The sequence below is a fragment of the Panthera onca genome, chromosome E1 (genome assembly GCF_046562875.1).
Source record: "Panthera onca isolate mPanOnc1 chromosome E1, mPanOnc1 haplotype 2, whole genome shotgun sequence".
Lineage (NCBI taxonomy): Eukaryota > Metazoa > Chordata > Mammalia > Carnivora > Felidae > Panthera > Panthera onca.
The window spans coordinates 23,427,328-23,447,110 of NC_138352.1; the positions used below are offsets into that span (position 1 = coordinate 23,427,328).

Consider the following 19,783-nt stretch of genomic DNA (forward strand, 5'->3'; position numbering starts at 1 on the left):
GCGAGATCGTGACCTGGCTGAAGTCGGACGCTTAACCGACTGCGCCACCCAGGCGCCCCAGTATGCACAGCTTTTTAAAAAAATTTTTTTTAAGAGAGAGAGAGAGAGGCAGAGTGTGAGTGGGGGAGGGGCAGAGAGAGAGGGAGACAGAATCCGAAGCGGGCTCCAGGCTCCAAGCTGCCAGCGCAGAGCCCGACGCAGGGCTCGAACCCACAGGCGATGAGATTATGACCTGAGCCGAAGTCGGACGGTTAACCGACTGAGCCACCCAGGTGCACCCCCCCCCCCCCCCCCCCCCCACGCAGAGCTTTTACTGCATTACTTTGACCCACAGACGACTCCATAAGGACCATCTAGCAGCTGTACATCTGTCACTGTCCCCGGCTGAGAGATGGAGAAGTAGAGTTTTAGAGCATCAGTGATGGCTTGTGCCGGGCCCCGGGGGGGGTGGGGGGGGGGATATGAGTTCATCTGACTCACATTCCTCTGTTACTGTATGTGCTTTATTGAATCCTGGCCATCTTGGTGCCCCTACTCTGAGTTACCTCCAGTTTGAGTAATAAATTTCCCCTTTGGTCCTCAGGTTAGGAGAGCATTTTCCTTTTCGTGGTTGTCTTACGTTGTTAGCGGATGGGAGTTGAGTGGGGCTACAGAGCTTGGTTTGGAGTGAGCATTACATGTTCTAATGCACAGTGGTGATGAAGGACCCACAAATATCAGGGAATTTGCTGAGTGTTACTGACCAGGTCCTGGGAATGTGAAGTTTTTCTCTCTCCCCCCACCACCCCACACCCCAAAACTTGGGGTTTCCATCTGAAAACTGCTAGGTTTCAGTTAAAACTGGGGTCTCCATTTGAAAGCCACCAGGCTCCAGTTAAAGCTGACCCCTGGCAGAACATAAAGGAATAGGCACCCTGATTGTTCACAGGTCTTGCAACAAAAGTGCATAACGCTGGCCACCTGATTTCAGAGGCCTCCTAAACTCTGAGACTCGCTCCACTAGCCCTATAGGAGCATCACTTATTTTTAGTATTTTTTTAAAGTTTATTTCCAGAGAGAGAGTGAGAGAATCCCAAGCAGGCTCCGCACTGTCAGTGCAGAGCCAGATGCAGGGCTCGAACTCAAGAACCGCGAGATCATAACCTGAGCTGAAACCAAGAGTCGGACACTTTTAACTGACTCAGCCACCCAGGCGCCCCTGAAAGTGCCACGTTTTGATGAAATACCACCAGGCTTGAATTCCTGTTTTTTCTCTTGTGTATGCATAACGTGCGTGTTGTGTGGTGTGTGTCTTGTATCTCTGTGTATTGGGGGTGTGTGTGGCATCTTTGTGTGTGGAGTGTGTTGGGGGTGTGTGTATTGTATTTCTCTGTGTTGTGTTGGGGCGTGTGTCTGTTGCTTTGGGGTGTATGTGTGTCATCGGCAGAGGGAGAAGGGGTACAGGAGGAAGGAATGGCTCTTCTCACCAGGAATGGCAGGGATGTTGAAAAATCTTCTCTAAATCCCTAATCTCTTCACCCAAGATTAAGCAAATAAAATTGTTGGCTTGAAGAAGTCAGATTCTTGATGACTCCTAAGAGGCAGCAAAGTGAGTCAAGGAGCTTAGCTTCCTATCAGCAACGAGATAAAGGGGCTTTGGCCCTGAATGACAGTTTGAGCAATATACCCTAATCCGATTAGCAGGGGATTCAGTGTCAGTCTATATTAATGGTGGGTTTTTAAAAATGGATGCTAAAGGGTTAGTGTTCATCATCCAAGGGGCTTGGTTCTTCCTCTGGGTGAGGTAAGCCTTGCCTGAAACTCGGGGTGAGGGGGCGGGAGATGGGTGAGGCCGGCGAGGGGCTCATCTCTTCTAAGGGTCCCTTTGTTCACCCAGGGCTTTGTTTAAGCTGTCAGCTTCTCCTCAGCCCCAAAGAGACAAGGGGGGATGGAGGGCAGGGGACCGTGGCAAAATCAGGGGACTGGATTCAACACTAAGTTCTGCTTGGAGTTTTCTCAGTGGAGAGTTTTCACACTGAGCATATTTTCCGGGTCCTCTACCCTCCAGGCTGGAACAATCCTTCATTTAAAAATTGCCCTGTGGGGTTGAGCATCTTTTAATGCTTTATTTATTTGAAAGAGAAGGAAGGCAACGTGGTGTGAAAGAATAGGAAAGGTGTATTTCCGTTACAGATGAATTAATCTCCAGGGACTTTGGTGGAAATCCTGGTGTGAGGCTAGGCATGAGAATACAATTTACAAGTAACAGACCCGCTCTGGGGTCCTGAATTCCAATCTTCTGACTCTTGTGTTTCAAATCCAATCTGGGTCCTTCAAGGCCAAGGCTCATTACTTAGCTGGAACATGGATATTTTGTGTATTTCCTCAATGGAAGATTTATTTCTAGAGCAGATACCCAGAATCTGGATGGGTTGGATTATGTTTTGAATCTGATTTCGCCTGGAAATTGGCTTGCAAATAATTAAAGTGTATCTGCCCTTAGCCTGCATGGGGAGGGCTGCTACCTTGTGATTCCTTGAGCAGCAAGCCTGGATCTGGTCTTTTTTTTTTTTTTTTTTTAAAGTGAGGGACACCTGACGTTCCTCTAAGAATTGAGAATGACATCAGGCCTGTCCTGAGAGCAACGTTAAGCTATATGAGTGGCAATGATTTGCCTTTAGCTCTGGTTGGAAATCAGGGGCACCTGGGTGGCTCAGTCGGTTAAACGTCTGACTTCAGCTCAGGTCATGATCGCGCTTCTCGTGAGTTCGAGCCCCGTGTTGGGCACTGTGCTGACAGCTCAGAGCCTGGAGCCTGCTTCGGATTCTGTCTCCCTCTCTCTCTGCCCCTCCCCTGCTCATGCTGTATATCTCCCTGTCTCTCAAAAGTAAATAAACATATGGGGAGAACCCGTTACCTTTCCTCCGCACCCCTTGATCTCAGAGAACGCATAAGTGGAATCTGTTTTTCCTAACACCTATACAAATGTGAGGCAAGCCTCATACGGAGGGGAGTAGCTGGGGAGTAAGGGAAGGGTCTTGGGTAAAAGGATCAGTCACTGCCTGAGCTCAGAGGAATCCCCAGTGTTCTGTAGAGTGGTCAGTAATCTACAAACGTAGTTGGAATTCAGCATCACCTTGTGCTTGTTTATGGAAAATACACATTCCTGGCCCGATTTTAGACTGCATCAGACTATGAAGGGGTAGGGCTCACGGACATGTAATTATACCAGGTTTGGGCATCAGCCAGGGTTGGGAACCACTGACATAGGATATCTTGGGGCAGAAGAGGATGTAGCAGGGAGGCTCAAGATGGTTGGGTCCTTTCTTCCTATTGAATGATGGTTGACCTTCTTTTCTTTTATTGGAACCACCTTTTAAGATCTATGATGGCTAGTTTGAGACTCTCTGTAGAGTCTCTACCATTTGTATAGAGTGTGGCTCATGTCAGAAATGTAAATATTTGGCTTGTTCAAATCCTTGTCTTTTATATTCTCCAGCTGATGAGTGTCAGGCTTAGATAAAGTAAATGATTTCAGACTCCATTTTCTCAGACCCTAAAGTCCATGATCTTCCTCCTGTGTCATGCCTCCAAGTGAGGAGAAAATGCACGGGTCTTTTGTTTCCTAGTTTCTCTCGTTCAGGAGGATTTTAAACCAAGAGCGTGTGTTCTCATTACCTTCAGGTCTCTGTCGTGGTGGTCGTGTGTGAATACGGATTGTTCCGGAAAGGAAAGGGGTCGGCGTCTCAGCATTTGGCGAGCACATCCTCTGCTATCAATGAGCACTAAGTCAAAGACTGTGGGCCATCAGAGCCCAATGGGAGCCTGGCTCACTGGAACATGCTATTTTCATATTTATATATTTGATTGGCTAATTTTCTTTTCTTTTTATTTATTTATTTTGAGAGGGTGGGGACAGAGAGAGAGGGAGAGAGAGAATCCCAAGCAGGCTGTGCATGGCCAGTGCGGAGCCCGACGCGGGGCTGGAACCCACAAACTGCGAGATCATGACCTGAGCAGAAACCAAGAGTTGGACGCTCAACCGACCGAGCCACCCAGGCACTCCCGATTGGCTAACGTTCTTATCTCAAATGCAGGATTCATGCTACTCTCAGTGCCGTTTAAAGAATCTGGGCTGTTTGCCTGGGGAAGGTCCTCTTCCTCCTTGTGAGGGAAAAATTGCGTGTGGCAGACGAAGCACATTAAAGAAGGGGTGGAGTGTTCTGCCTTCAGAAACAAACGTGGGGTCTCAGGTCACAGGCGGGGGAGGTCGGCAGACGGTGCAGATGTGAGACCAGCGCGGTTCCACAGGCTTCCGTGGAAGTAGCTTTGGGGATACAGAGCCTCCAGGTGATGCGAGTTGATGACTGGAGTTGGTGGCACTGAGTGGGGACCTGGTCACAGAGGCAGCAGGCGTTATGGAAGGCGACCAAGGTACCGGCTGTGGGATGCAAAGAGGAGAGAGCAGAGAGGCCACCTGCTTCAAAATAGAACATCCAGAGGCAGGGTGAGGCTTCACGGAACTTTGGTCAGTCTCTCCAGATCTGCCTCAAGGACTGTGACAGGTGCCACAAAATAAAGGACCTTGTCATTCCTCCCAGTAACGTTGATACAGTGTGTGTTAGGCAAGCTTGGTTAATCTGTAGATGAAGTGTACCATACCGAGGATAGTATATTCCGAAGCCGCATCCTCTTTGTGTGCCAAGGTATTCTTAAGTGACTGAAGCAAAGCAGGTAGGTGATGAGATACTGCCTGGAAAGGCCACTACTAGGGGACCCTGTTCCCCCCGGGTGTGGCTTTTGATAGAACTAATTTTCCACCTGTCTCGGGGGGACAGAAAGGCAGGTGGTTCTTAGAGCGCCCCCTTTGAACGGACTGTGGGTTTACTCCACTGTTTTTGAAACTCTACCCATCCAAGCCTTAAAAAATAGGCGGATTTGGACAATGGGTATGTGAAGAGAAGAGCAGAGTTAAGTCCCAGCCCGTAGATGTCAGTAGAATCAAAAGGATCTGGCTAACGGGAAGCCGGATTCTGAGCTGTTTCCAGGAACAAGAATACGACTTGATTGATTCAGCTTCTAGCTTTGTCTGCAGCACTGGCTGCGTATCCATTCAAGAGGAATCCCACCCTTTGGATTTCCATATCAAAGACGGGCTGGGGTTCTGGCTGGCCTCGGTGGCAGTTCGACAGCCAGTGTCCTACCTCAGATCAATGCGCTCTGCCAGTCATTACTACGGGGAAGACTTGCTGACTTATCTGCCTTGAGAATTTGACTCTTTTCAAGTCGTTTGCCGGGGAAGTCTCAGGGGGAAGGAACTCACAGCCTTTGGGCTCTGCAGGTGAGCTGGGACTGTATTTCCAGCCCAGCGTACCTCTCTCTGTTTTCTCTTGGCTTCAGAATTAAGTGGGATCTAGAATGAAAAACTCTAAGGGCGCCTGGGTGGCTCCATCAGTTCAGCGTCTGACTTTGGCTCAGGTCATCATCTCACGGTTCGTGGGTTGGAGCCCCACGTCGGGCTCTGTGCTGACAGCTTGGAGCCTGCTTGGGATTCTTGCTCTCTCCTCTCTCTCTGCCCCTCCCCTGCTAGTGCTCGCTCTCGCGCTCTCTCTCTCTCTCTCCCTCTCTCTCTCTCTCCCTCTCTCTCTCTCTCCCTCTCTCTCTCTCTCCCTCTCTCTCTCTCTCCCTCTCTCTCTCTCTCTCTCTCTCTCTCTCTCAAAGTAAATAAATAAAAACTTGAATAGAATGAAAAACCCTGAAAACAAGATATGTGGATATTTTCAGCTGTAACCATTGTTTCCAGCCCTTCAAGTGATATTTTGAAACCGACAAAAAGTTGAATGGGGATAGATTATTCTCTCAACGCAGGCTGTAGTCTAGTCTATCCTTCCTCCCTCCCCTCCTCTTTCCATTGCTTTTTTTTTCTCCCATTTTTCTCTTCTGCATGAGAAAAGGGCTCAGAAACAACAAGATGTCATCTCAATGTCACCAGGATATTCCAGTCGATGCTAGACGTCTTCATCAGAATGGCTTTAGCTAGGAAGCAATATGGAGAACCTCAGTTACATGGCCAGTGCCATTCAGATACACCTTCAAATGCTGTTTTAAAGGCTCAGGTTCTCACCGTGGACGTAACTTTTAGACATTTCAGTAAGAGATGATATTAACCTTTCAAAGAACTCTGGCTGTGTTTGGATGGTAAAGAGGCTTCTAAGTCATTGAGTAAGTGATTTTATTTATATAATGTTTATTATTTTATATAATATTTATTTTTGAGCGGGGCAGGGAGGGGTAGAGAGGGAGAGAGGATCCGAAGCAGGCTCTGTGTTGATCTGTGTTGAGAGCAGAGAGCCCCATGTGGGGCTCGAACTCAGTGAACCATGAGATCATGACCCGAGCCTAAGTCGGATCCTTAACCAACTGAGCCACCCAGGCGCCCCAGTAAACCATGTATTTCTGTGTGTGGTTATATGATGACCATTCACACCCTCTGAAAATCATTTCCTCCCTCAGTTGGTGTACTTTTAAACCAGTGTTTCCCAAACTTTGTATCTTGGAACACTCATTCCTTGAAAAGTCAATAGGTTTCACTCTAAGTGTTCTGTGGTTCTTTCAGTTTGGGAAACACTGCAACATAATTTAGAACCTTACTCAAATCTCCATATCAAAGGCTCCATAAAGTCCTGGAGTCAATAAATCCCTTGACTAGGTTCACCCTTGGGTTTCCAAACTCACATAGTTGACCGGAGAACATTATTTTGCATACCATTCATTAATGGTTGTGGATCTAGAGACCGTGAGACTACCCCGTGTTTCTTTGATCTGGTCTCCTTTGGCATCTTGGAATGTTCTTTCATCTTTTGCTACCCAGTCATAGACTTTCCTCAATGCTCAACTTTTGCTTCTGGGTCTTTTTCCCTATGTGTCTTAAGGTCTTCACCCACTTCTATAGATTTGTATAGAAAGTAAACTCACCTCTTTCTCCTCTGTTCCCATTTTTATCCCTACTTGTCTTTTTCACAAATATATTTGGAAGATTGCCCCTTCTCCCCCAGCTTCACTCCCCTCAACTGATGTCACCTTTTTCTGTAATTTTAGTTTTCACTTCCGGTTTCTTGATGCGTTAATGACACTGACTTTCTCCCTCAACAGAGGGAGGTCTTGAAGTCGTTTAACAGCCTTCCCCTCTCCCCATCTTGGAAAAATAATTACATTCTTCATAAATAGCTTGAGAACTCTTACTGCTGCACACATTTAATATTAAAAGGATGATGCAACTACGAAGCATTCAATGTGTGGATTTCAATGACTTAGAATAAACGGTTGGTGTCCTAAAATGTTAAGTCTAATTGGAATGGTATTTCTTAGAGACGTCCTGCTGGATTCCCCCCTTCTCCCCAGTGGAGAGCCAAATAAGCAAATGAAAAAAAAAATAGACAAGAGAGTTAAAAGAGCGGGAAATACTGTTTCCCAAACTGGGGGGAGGTGGAAGGTTGGTGAAGGATACATGCTGAACAGTTCTGGGAAAGCATGGGCTGAATGTATCCAGTGGTGAGTCTGAAGCCTGCAGGTGAAATGTTCTGCCGGCCCGCCCGTCCCCCCCTTCCCCCAGAGGGTGTCCTGGTATCTTCTGCTGTATATTTTACTGTGGCTGTGAGACCACTAGGGAAAAGTAAAGATGGATGGAAATTGAGATGGACACAGTAGGACTTCAGCAAGGCTTGATATTACACGGAATGTATTTTTCTCTTCTTCATTCTTGAAGCGCCCCCCCCCCCCCCCCCTTCACTTGTTTGTCTGCAGACTCCTTCATTTCAGGAATTTGGCATCAATATTGACATCTCGCTGACCTCAGTGTATACCTAGTGACGAGACTCTGATGCCAGGTGGCAATGCTAGTCAGGAGACCACCTTGAAGACATGACAAACAAGGCTGGCAGTCTGTCCAGATTCCTATGGAAACTGCCCAGATCCTGTATTTTCCTATAAACCCTGCCAGCCTTGTTGTACCCCAGGTGGGGTTGGAGTCGGTTAGCCTGCCGTAGCCTCCTGTGCCCGGCAAAGTAATAAAACTGTCTTCCCTCTTTACCCCCAAACTCTGTCTTCATGTTACATATTTCGGCCCCGGAGCAGAGGTTGGTTTTCAGCAACAGTGACAATGCTTATAATTGAGGTTCATAATATCTGAACCCTCTTGTCCGGTGAACGGGGGGCAGGGTCACGGTATTCCCTCCAGCTCACTCTTTAAAATACACCTTGGCCACAACAGTTACACTGGTCATAGAAATTATTTCTTAGATCCCATTCCTCAGCTCCTTGTTTTTTCCTTATTACAAAAGCAGAATATGCTCGTCAAAGAAAAATACAAAGGATAAGAGAATAAACAAACAGTTACCTGGAATTTCATGCAACCAGGTGGCTTGATATGTATCTTTCTGCTTCTGTTTTTGTACACACACACACTTTACAAAGATCCTTCTGTTTTAGTTTTCTAACCTGCATCTTAAAATCTCTACTATATTTTGAAAATTTTTTCACACAGTAAACGTACTTCCATAGCCTTGATTGTGAGAGCAGTGCAGTATTTCATTTCTAGGCACCCTCCGCTGTCTTTTGAACAGTTAGATATACAGCATTTCTTCTGTCCTAAACAGAGCTATCACGAACTCTCAGAGATAACACTTTGTGCACAATCTTAATCATTTTCCTTAGATGAAAAAAAATTTTTTAAGTTTATTTATTTTGAGAGCGAGGGGCAGAGAGAGGGGGAGAGAGAGAGAGAATCCCAAGCAGGCTCTGCACTGTCAGCACAGAGCCTGACATAGGGCTTGAACTTGTGAACTGTGAGATTATGACCTGAGCCAAAACCAAGAGTCAGACGTTTAACCGACTGAGCCACCCTGATGCCCCTCTTTAGATGAATCTTTTTTTCTGTGTTTATTTACTTTTGAGAGAGAGAGAGAGAGAGAGAGACAGACAGACACACACGCAGGCGCAGAGCAAGAGGGAGACACAGAACCTGAAGCAGGCTCCAGGCTCTGAGCTGTCAGAGCAGAGCCTGACGTGGGGCTTGAATTCACGGACCGTGAGATTGTGACCTGAGCTGAAGTTGGATGCCCAACTGACTGAGCCACCCAGGCGCCCCCAGCTGAAAAATATAAAGTGGCTTTTCTAGGGGGAGGGACAGGGGCAGTTTGAAATTTTAAAAAATGTATTTTGTCAAAACTACTCTCCCAAAGATACCAGTTACTACTGTGGCTTCTTACTGGTATTATCAATTTTTGGTAGAGCTTGAAATGAAAAGTGTCATTGTTCTGCTATCTTTACTTATATTTGTTTCATTAGTAACAAGGTTGAATAAGCTGTTCTGTCCTCACTGATTTATTAACACTACTGGCTACTAGTTCATGTGAGCTGTTACTGCCTGTGTTTTTCTGTTGGTGTGTTTGGTTTCTGTTACTCAGTTTTAAAGACCCTTTGCATCTTGATGGCTAACGTTTGATCTAATTGTGGGCAGTGTTTGGCACTTACGCTGTGTAGACACTAGTCTAAGCTTTTCTACACATTAGCGTTGTTAAGCCTTACCCCTCTGACAATCCAGACGACGAGGAGGTTGTGAAGCAGCTAAAAGTCTTTATTTGGGATGTTAGGGCTTGCAGTCCAGCAGAGGGACACAGGGCGGTGGGTGGGGGGTACAGAAATTGACAAGTGCTCTAAATTGGGGGAGGGGAGGGCAGGCTGATGAAGGCAAAACCCACAGGGTTATAGGAGTTCGTAAATTGTTTAGAAGGAATTACGATTGGTGCTGGCAGAGTTAGACTGACCGACGAATACACGATTGGCTGTTTAGCTAACAGTTCCATTATCTCTGTTTCAGTCCACCGTAGAAGGATGCGTTCCAGGAGGTGGTCCGGGTGCAGTTGACAAAAGTCAAAGTCCGTGTTCTGAGAACTGAAACAGGAGATGTGCACAAGCCTCCTTCCTCGGTGTCCTCCCCACCCTGTTCTGGGCAGCTCTCAGAAATGCTTACTTCTTCTGGAAAACAATTTCGCACCTCCTGTGAGGTAGGTACAATGATGATTTCCTTTGTGTTGCGGTGGAGAAACTGAGGCGTTGAAGAAGTTCACCGAAGGTACGTGGTTTGTAAATTTTAGAGCTAAGGTGTTACCCAGGCAATTTGGTTCTAAACCTCCTTGCTACTCAGCCTTAAAATGGAATTTATATTACAGGTGTTAACCACTTGACTGTGTTATTAGTTACATGTGGATTTTTTTTTTTATCTGCCCGCGACATATTTTTATTTTATTTTTATTTTACATAACCAAATCTGTTAATGGTTTCCTTTATGTTTTGTGCTTTTGATACGATAGGCAGACTTCTTTTTTTCTCATAGCTAGTTGTTCCCAACCTGTTCCAGCTTACAGCTCACAATGCCATTTCTTTATACATGAATATCACATGTACTTTTGTTTTACCTGGACTTTTCTATCCTTTTCTATTAACCTGCCTATTTCTTCACTGGTTCTAATTTTTTTTTGTAGTTTAAAATACATTTTGGGGTGCCTGGGTGGCTCAGTCAGTTGTGTCTGATTTCAGCTCAGGTCATGATCTCACGGTTTGTGGGTTCAAGTCCCGAATCGGGCTCTGTGCTGACGGCTCAGAACCTGGAGCCTGTTTTGGATTCTGTGTCTCCCTCTCTCTGCCCCTCCCCTGCTCATGGGGAGCATGAGCTCTGTCTCTGTCTCTCTGTCTCTCTCTCTCTCTCTCTCTCTCTCTTTCTCAAAAATGAATGAACATTAGAAAAAAATTTTTTTAAATACATCTTAACACCTGATAAAGGAATCCTCTAAAGAAAACTTCTTGGCCAACATTCTTTCCTTCAGTGAGGTTTTCCCAGTAACTTTAGACATTTCCAGATGCTCTTTATATTTAAGTTAAGTGTGTTCACTATGATTTTCAAGCCAGTCTTTTCGTTTCCATTATTCTTGGTTCCCATTCCCTCGGTGGGGGGAGGTCTGCTCTCCTGCACCGCGGCCATGCGATTCAGCAGGAGCTGTCCTGGTTTAATATACCCCACCACCAGTTGACCAGATAAAAATGGGGCTTCCTCCACCCAGCAAAGATAGCCAGCGTCTTTTCCCCTGTCTTCAAACTTGGGACCTAGAGAATAAGTCTCTCTTCGTAGTAAGTCTCACCTCCCTGCTCATGGGAGATGAGACACAGGAGCTGGGAATGTGGTGTTTCAGACCAGGTGGAGGAACCCAACCCAGTAACAAGGCAAGACACAGAGGTTGGTACACGGATCACAGCAAGTAAGAGTTGGGGAGAGACCATCCAGCTTAGGGGACTCGGGCCTGGGCAGCTTCCTCTGCTTAGCTGTCCTTGACTTTCCCTGGCAGCTCATGGGATCAAAGGACCAGAGCTCACCTGGGCTACAAAATAACCCTTCCAGTAAATTCTGTCTTGCCATTGTTCAGAACAATTCCAGTCCTTTGCAACCACAGCAGTCCTGAACAATATGCTGGTCATTATAGGAATGTAAAATGGCCATTGATTTTCACATGTTTCTGTTGCAAGTGACCAAACCAAAATCATGAGTTGTTTTCAGATTTTTCACTTGGGTGTTTTTGGATTTCTGGGAGTTAGCGCATTTCATCTGTGAATGGTGATAATGTTCCGCAGTTCTAACATATATACCTACACGCACACACTCATTTACGTATAAATCTACACATGTGCACACCCACCCACACACACGTTTCTTTCTGATTGTATTTGCAAGGACTGGCAAGTTTACCTTGAGTAACAAGATTGCTGCCATCGTGCTACTGTTGACTTTAACGGAAGGCCTCCGGACTCCCAGAGTTAAGAGTGGTATTTGCAGTTGGCTTCAGACAGATTTAATGCATTAAATTAATTGAATATTCTTCTAGTTTTATTTTACAAAAAAGCCATGCTTTTAGAGAAGTTAGGAACACATTTTTCATTACAGTTTTTTTAGCAGCTAACAGTATGATTATATGTTTTAGGAAATCGCCTTTCATCCATTAATATAGTTAATTATGTTCATAGATTTTTCTAAGGATTGATTCATTTTTGCAGCTCTGAGGAAGGACTTCTGCTTTTTCATGGTGTGTGATTTATTTACTATGCAGCTGAATTTGCTTTGCTAATACTTCCCTTGCTAACTTCCCTCTATATTCATAACTAAAAATTGGTCTAAAAATTGTCTTAAGGCAATGTTTTTCAGGTTTTAGTATTGGGATTATGCTGGATTTCCGTTTGGTTTACTTGCTCTGGGACAGTTAAAATGCCACATGAATAGTCTGTCTCTTGATGTTAGCTAGAACTCATTGGTGAATTTTCTGAGCCCAGCATCATCTGGAGATTCTTTAATATCGTGAAAATCGTTTTTGGTTTTTTTTTTTTTTTTTTGAGCTATTTGTTTTCAACCTTGTGTCAAGTTTGTAACTTTAATTTCTTTTGAAAGTTTGTTTTTCATGTGTATTTATTTTGAGAGAGAGAGAGAGGCAGACCGTGAGCAGGGGAGGAGCAGAGAGAGAGGGAGACACAGAATCTGAAGCAGGCTCCAGGTTCTGAGCTGTCGGCACAGAGCCTGATGCGGGGCTCGAACTCACAGACTGAGAGATTACGACCTGAGCCCAAGTTGGATGCTTAACTGACTGAGCCACCCAGGCGCCCCTCATGAGAGTTTTTAAGTTAAAAAAGATTTATAAGAGAGAATCAAGCACATTTCAGTGCTGATGGGAACAAAACCAGGATATAAATGGGAAAAAAAATTTTTTTTTTAATGTTTATTTTGTGGGGGGCAGAGAGAGAGAGGGAGGGAGACACAGAATCTGAAGCAGGCTTCAGGCTCTGAGCCGGGGGGGGGGGGGTGGGGGGGGTGGGGTGGAAAAACCAGGATAAAATGGAGTGTGGAAATCTCAGGTGAGAAAGGAGATAAATGATAGAATTAAATCCCCAAAGAAAATGTTGAAAATGGGATCCTGATCATAAGTGGAAGGATTATCATTATACAGGTAGAGAGACACCTCTGATGTCAAACTATTAGGAAACGAACATGACCTTGAGGGATACTGGTAAGTGTGTCGGAGGGATGGTGGACAAAGTTCCATCTTATTACTTCTTTTACTTTATTTTTTTATTTTTGGAGGTTGGGATGGGCACAGGGAGAGGAAGAGAGAGAATCCCAAGTAGGCCCTATGCCCAGCACAGAGCCCAAGATGGGGCTCAATCTCACAACCATGAGATCATAACCTGAGCAGAAATCAAGAGTCAGACACTCACCCAACTGAGCCACCCAGGCACCCCTCCATGTTATTACTTCTATTTTACTGAAGTAGGAGGCCAGCCATCAGTTGAACAAGAGAAGGGGTGTGTAGTGTATAGATTTTCTGTGGTGTGGGTGTGAGATGGTCACCGTACGAAACAGGAGATACGTTTGATGCAAGAAACACAAACTGTCACAGAGTGCTGAAGACACGGGAGACATTTCTGGTGGACTTGAGGTCGTACCATTTCATGAGGTTATGTGGTTTCTTTCACTGTTACTTCACAGTCTGGAAGGCGGAACAGAGAAAGTGCGAAGTGAAGCTAATCCACGGTGTGAGTTCTGCTGGGCTGATGTAACAGAATAGCAGCACAAGGAAGTTGGAGATGTTTCGGAGGATAGCTGAACAAAACAGATGGAGGGATACAGAAGGAGGAAGAACCAGGAGTGGGCTAAAGAGTAAGCAGAAGTGGAGAATCTCTAGGAATTTAATTCATCAAGAGGTCAAATAACATGTCCTGAATTAATGAAGAAAAAAAACCCCAAGACATTCTGTTGTGAGAACATTGAGAGGTTGGGTTGAGAGAATAATTTTGGAGGGGAATATGACCATATGGACAGAATGAGTGTATCAGAAGGGTAGATGAGCAGAATGTCTTCCATTTTGTATCGTGGCCAAGGAAAATTAGGGCCGTGTGAGATGGTGGTATTGACTTGACTGCACAACCGTTGTTGTTGGCGGTCTTTGTTGGTGTTCTTCCCTGTGATAAGAGGCCTGGCTTTGTAGTCTTTGAAATATCGAATTACCAACATTTATCCACGAAGAGATAGAGAACTCAGATCTACATAAGTTAAAGAAGTACAATTTGGGATATGAACTTTCTGCAAAGAAAACTTCAGTTCTCATTTACTTGGTGATTTACGCAGACATTGGAGAAAGAAATGATACCCATCTCACAAAGAAACTTGTTCAGAAGACGGGAGGAGGGAGACACTCCCAACTAATTCAGTGAGGGCTATGCTACCATGATGAAAAACAGGAAAATGTTACAAGGAAATGAAGCTGCAGTGTAATATCTCTTATAAAAACAGATGAAAAAATTCTTGCAAATTTCAGGCCCTGAATGAGTGCAAACTCGTCTGATCTCAGAAGCAAAGCAGGGTCAGGCCTGGTTAGTACTTGGATGGAAAAATCAAATCCAATCTTATGTAAAAAGGGTAGCACATCATGACTGGGAGGTATTTATCCTGAGAATGCAAGGTTGGTTTAACAGCTGAAAATCAATTGATAGAATTCAACATAGTAAGCCAAAAAAAGACCATGGTAGTTTTCCTCCCATAGATCTGGAACATATTTTGTTAGATTTATACCTAAGAATTGTATTTTGTGTTTTTTATAATGTATTTTTAATTTCAAATTCTGCTTAAGTGTCAGTATGTAAGGAAGTGATTGGTTTTTATATAGTAGGTATATACTGAGGGGGGCATCCTTGCTTTGATCTTAGTGAGAAAGAGGTTGTCCCACCATTAAGTATGACTTCAGCTGTGGTTTTTTGGGGGACGTTCTTTATCCCATTGAGAAAGTTCTCATATTTGTAGTGTGCTGAGAGTTTTGATCATAGATGGGTGTTGGGTTTTGTCAGCTCCTTTTTCTACATTGATTGATATGATCATGTGATTTTTTTTCTTTAGCATGTTGATATGGTGGATTACATTAACTCTGTTTCAAATGTCCAGCCAGTCTTCATACCTGGGATAAATCCCTCTTGGTTGTGGTGGATAATTCTTACTGTTGTTGGACTTGGTTTGCCAATCTTTTGTGGAGGACTTTGGTATCTGTTCATGAGAGATCTTGCTCTGTAGTTTTCTGTTTTGGTAACGCCTTTGTTGGGTTTTGGTATTAAGGTAGTGCTGACCTCGTAGAATGAGTTAGAAAGTATTTACCTTGCTTCTGTTTACTGGATGACATTGTAGAGAATTGGTACAATTTCTTTCTTAAGGATCAGGTCCTGATGCTTGATGTTTTGGAAGGTTATTAATTGCTGGTTCAATTTCTTTCCTTTTTTTTTTTTAAGATTATATATATGTGTGTGTGTGTGTATGTATATACATATACATACATATATATATATATATATATATATATATATATATATATATATATATTTTTTTTTTTTTTTTTTTTTTTTTTTTTTTTTTAACATAATCTCTACACCCAACTTGGGGCTGGAATGTATAACCCTGAGACCATGAGTCACATGCCCCACCGACTGAGCCAGCCACATGCCCCACTGATTCAATTACTTAATAGATAATGGGTCCATTCCTTCTTCTGTGAGTCTGACAGATGATGTCTTTCAAAGAATTGGTCCATTTTATTTAGGTTATCAAATTTGTAGGAATAGAGTTGTTTAGAGTATTTCTTTATTATCCTTTTAACGTCCACGTGGTCTGTATTTTCTTTCGTTTTTGATATTAGTAATTTGTGTCTTCTTCCCTTTTTACTTAGCCTGACTAGAAGCTTATCAATTTTATTGATCTTTCCAAAGAACCAGCTTTTGGTCCTGTTGATTTTCTCTATTGATTTTCTGTTTTCAATTTCATTGATTTCTGCTTTATTTCTTTTATTATTTATTTTCCTCCACCTACTTTGGAATTAATTTGGTCTGTGTTTTCCAGTTTCCTGAAAACTTAGATGAATGAGTTTAGATTTTTTTTTTTGATGTATGCATTCAATGCAATAAATTTGCCTCTAGGCATTATTTTTACAGCATCCCACAATTTTTAATAAGGTGTGCTTTCATTTTTATTTAGTTCAAAGTATTTTAAAATTTTGATTAAGATTTCTAATTTGACCCATGTGTTACTTAGAAGTGTATTATTTAGGGGCCCCTGGGTGGCTCATTTGGTTAAGCATCTGACTCTTAATTTTGTCTCCGGTCACGATCTCCCGGTTCATGAGATCGAGCCCCATGTCAGACTCTTTGCTGTTAGCGCAGAGCTGCTTGGGATTCTCTCTCTCCCCATCTGTCTCTCTGCCCCTCCCTGGCTCGTGCGCGTGCTCTCTTGCTCTCTCTCTCTTTCAAAACAAATAAATATACTTAAATTACAAAAACGTTTAAAGAAGTACGTTGTTTAATCTTCAAGTATTCTGGGATTTTGTGGATACGTTTTTGTTTTTGAGTTTTAGTTTAATTCCATTGTTGGTCTGAGAGCAAATAGCAAATGATTTCTATCATTTTAGGTTTGTCAAAGCATTCTTTATGGCCTAGAAGGGGGTCTGTCTTGGTGAATGTTCTATGTGAGTTGGAGAAGAATTTGTACTCTGTTATTGGATGAAGTGGTCTGTTGACATCCATTTACCCAGTTGGGCTATGGTGCTGTTGAGTTCAACTATGTCCTTACTGGTTTTCCCCTTGTTGGATCTGTTCTTTCCTGATAGAGGGCGTTGAAGTCTCCAGTTGTAATAGTGAATCCATCTTTCCTTGAAATTCTGTTAGTTTTTGCCCCATGTACTTTGATACTCTGTCAGAGTAACAACTAAGTATTGTTATTATCCCTTGGAGAACTGCCCCTTTTATCATTATGTAATGCCCCTCCTTATTCCTGGTGTTTTCCTAACTCTGAAGCTTGTTCTATTTGAAATTAGTGTAGCTACTCTGGCTTTCTTCTCATTAGTGTTAGCATGGTATATCTTTCTCCATTCCTTTGGTTTCTTTAAAAGTTTATTTATTTATTTTGAGAGAGAGGGAGAGAGAGAATTCCAAGCAGGCTCCGAGCTGTCAGTGCAGAGCCCAACACGGGGCTTGATCTCACAAACCGTGAGATCATGACCTGAGCCAAAATCAAGAGTCAGGCGCTTAACGGAGCCACCCAGGTGCCCCCAGAGTGATGGCTTCTAAGCTTCTTGCATGCTGGGCCCGAAAATGGAAGTCCAGACAGTATGATAGATTTTTATGCATGAGGGTTTTATTAGTCACCTCATCAGATCTCTTTGAAAAAAGAAAAGTGTGTGTATGTCTATAAACTTGTCTGTCTATACGTAGATATAAATGTATATGTGTGAATAGATGTAGACATAAATGTGTTTATATACATACAGAGGTGTGTGTGTATATATATATACCGATATGTGTGTGTGTGTATACATATATGTGTATATATGTATACACATAAATATTTGAATTTTTTTTCTGTTTTCTGACTATAAAGCTTTAAGTGTTGAATGTTTATTCTGGAATGAGTTATCATTATAGTTATTAGCAAGTAATTGATCAAACAAGATGAATGTATTACAAATTGGATAAATATTTTTTTGTGTATTTATTTTGGAGAGGGAGAGCGAGTGTGAGCCGGGGGTAGGGGCAGAGGGAGGGGGAGAGAGAGAGAGAATATGAATCTTAAGCAGGCTCCATGCTCAGTGCCTGATGTGGGGCTTGATCCCATGACCCGGGGATCATGACCTGAGCTGAAATCAAGTCAGTTGCTCAACTGACAGAGCCACCCAGGCATCCCTTGATAAACAATTAATTAGCCATAAAAAGTAAATTTCTCTAACAGTGTGTTAATCCAGTAATTTGTCATTTACTTTCCTAATTTACTTTTTTAATATACCTTCTTAATTTCCACAGCAAAATACCTTTCCTGAGACGTATCAAATGATATTAATTTTACTTGTTACCCTTAAAGGCACCTTTTGTTAAAGGTAAATTTAGATGGGGCTGACCTGAAGCAGCCCTATAAAATTTGGAATCTCACATTTTCATATTTCCTCACACTGGCTGTGAACAGTGAGTGAGTTATTTCAAATTTAATTTTTCCTGTCATCTCAAAATATCTTTATAAATCACAGACACTTGAGAACGTATACACCCAGAGACATAAAATTCATTTTATGGTTGAAAACAATTTGACAAAATTAAAATAATTTGTGAGATTTGAGAAGGAGGAAGTACTTCAAATGAAACAAAGGTGTTTTCTTTTAAAAAATTATTTAGAGAGAGAGAGTAAGTGGGGGGAGAGGGTCAGAGGGAGAGAGAGAATCTTAAGCTTTGTTCATACACACGTTCATTAGTAGATGTTCTCTCTGTGAAGGAGGAGTTTAATGGACTTGTAGAAATAAAATACAAATAAAGAAGACAAGAGTTGAGGGGCACCTAAATGGCTCAGTTGGTTAGGCATCTGACTCTTGATTTCAGCTCAGGTCATGATCTTTGTGGTTCATGACATTGAGCCCCTTGTTGGGCTCTGTGATGACGGCATGGAGCCTGCTTGGGATTCTCTCTTTCCCTCTCTCTCTCTGCCGCTCCCCTGTGCTCTTATGTGATCTCTCTCTCTCTCTCAAAATAAATAAATACACTTTAATGTTTGTTTATTTTTGAGAGAGAGACGGAGCATGAGTGAATGAGGGGCAGAGAGAGGGAGGCAAGGAATCCGAAGCAGGCTCCAGGCTCCGAGCTGTCAGCACAGAGCCTGACATGGGGCTCGAACTCACGGACCGTGAGATCGTGACCTGAGCTGAGGTCAGAGGCTTGACTGACGGAGCCACCCAGGCGCCCCAAATAAATACACTTTAAAAGAAAAAGATGAGCCAAGGTCACTAGTAAGTTAGCAGGCAGGAACTTATCACAGGCATATTAATGGCTGTGAAGTACGGTGTCATGTTTCAGTGATGCTAACACGAACCTGAGAAGCATGTTGTCAGAGAGGAGGAATAAGCCGGTGTTAGAAAACACGGTTACCAGAAGACCTGCCACCAAGGAACCCAGAAACCTAGATTTACAAGGGTCTATTGACAAAAGTTAATGAGATTATTTCTCCCATGAGTCTGAGCAAATAATCAAGAAAATATAAAATTCTGTCTGACTTCCAGTCTAGCCTCCTTTTACTCAAAGTGATGACCTCATCTGTTGAAAGAAGCAGTTTTCACTTCCTCCCTCTTGAAATGATACAAAATATGCACCTGACACTTAGGTGTTTTTTTTTTTTTTCCCTAAGGCCAGTGACAATGCAGAGAAGGACATGCCTGTAGCGGACGGGTGTGTCGCTGGTGTGCGTGTGTGTGCACAGCACATGGGAGCACCTCCTAACTGTCCTAACAGTATGACAGGTAGACAGAGAGAATAAACGTGGATTCTTGCCCTCAGTTTGCAGCTTTGTGACACTAAGATTCCACTGCCTTGGGGTGCCTGCGTGGTTCACTTAAGCATCTGACTCTTGGTTTTGGCTCAGGTCATGATCTCGGGGTTCATGAGTTCGAGCCCCACGTCGAGCTCTGTGCTGACAGCTCAGAGCCTGGAGCCTGCTTCAGGTTCTGTGTCTCCTCTCTCTCTGTCCCTCCCCCATTTGTGCTCTGTCTCTCAAAAGTGAATAAATGTTAAAAAAAAAAAAAAAAAAAAAAGGCTCCAGGGTGGCTCAGTCGGTTGAGTGTCCAACTTCGGGCTCAGGTCATGATCTCACAGTTCGTGGGCTTGAGCCCCGCGTCAGGCTCTGTGCTGACAGCTTGGAGCC

General features: G+C 43.5%; 1 long non-coding RNA gene across 1 annotated transcript in view; it reads left to right on the forward strand.

Moving 5' to 3' along the window:
• The window catches only part of LOC144614244 (uncharacterized), a 191,807-nt gene that overhangs the window by 19,585 nt on the left and 152,439 nt on the right, over positions 1 to 19,783 (forward strand). Inside the window, exon 2 of the long non-coding RNA XR_013551864.2 lies at positions 9,857 to 10,043. This is a non-coding gene — a long non-coding RNA (uncharacterized LOC144614244). The remainder of the gene's footprint in view (positions 1 to 9,856; positions 10,044 to 19,783) is intronic.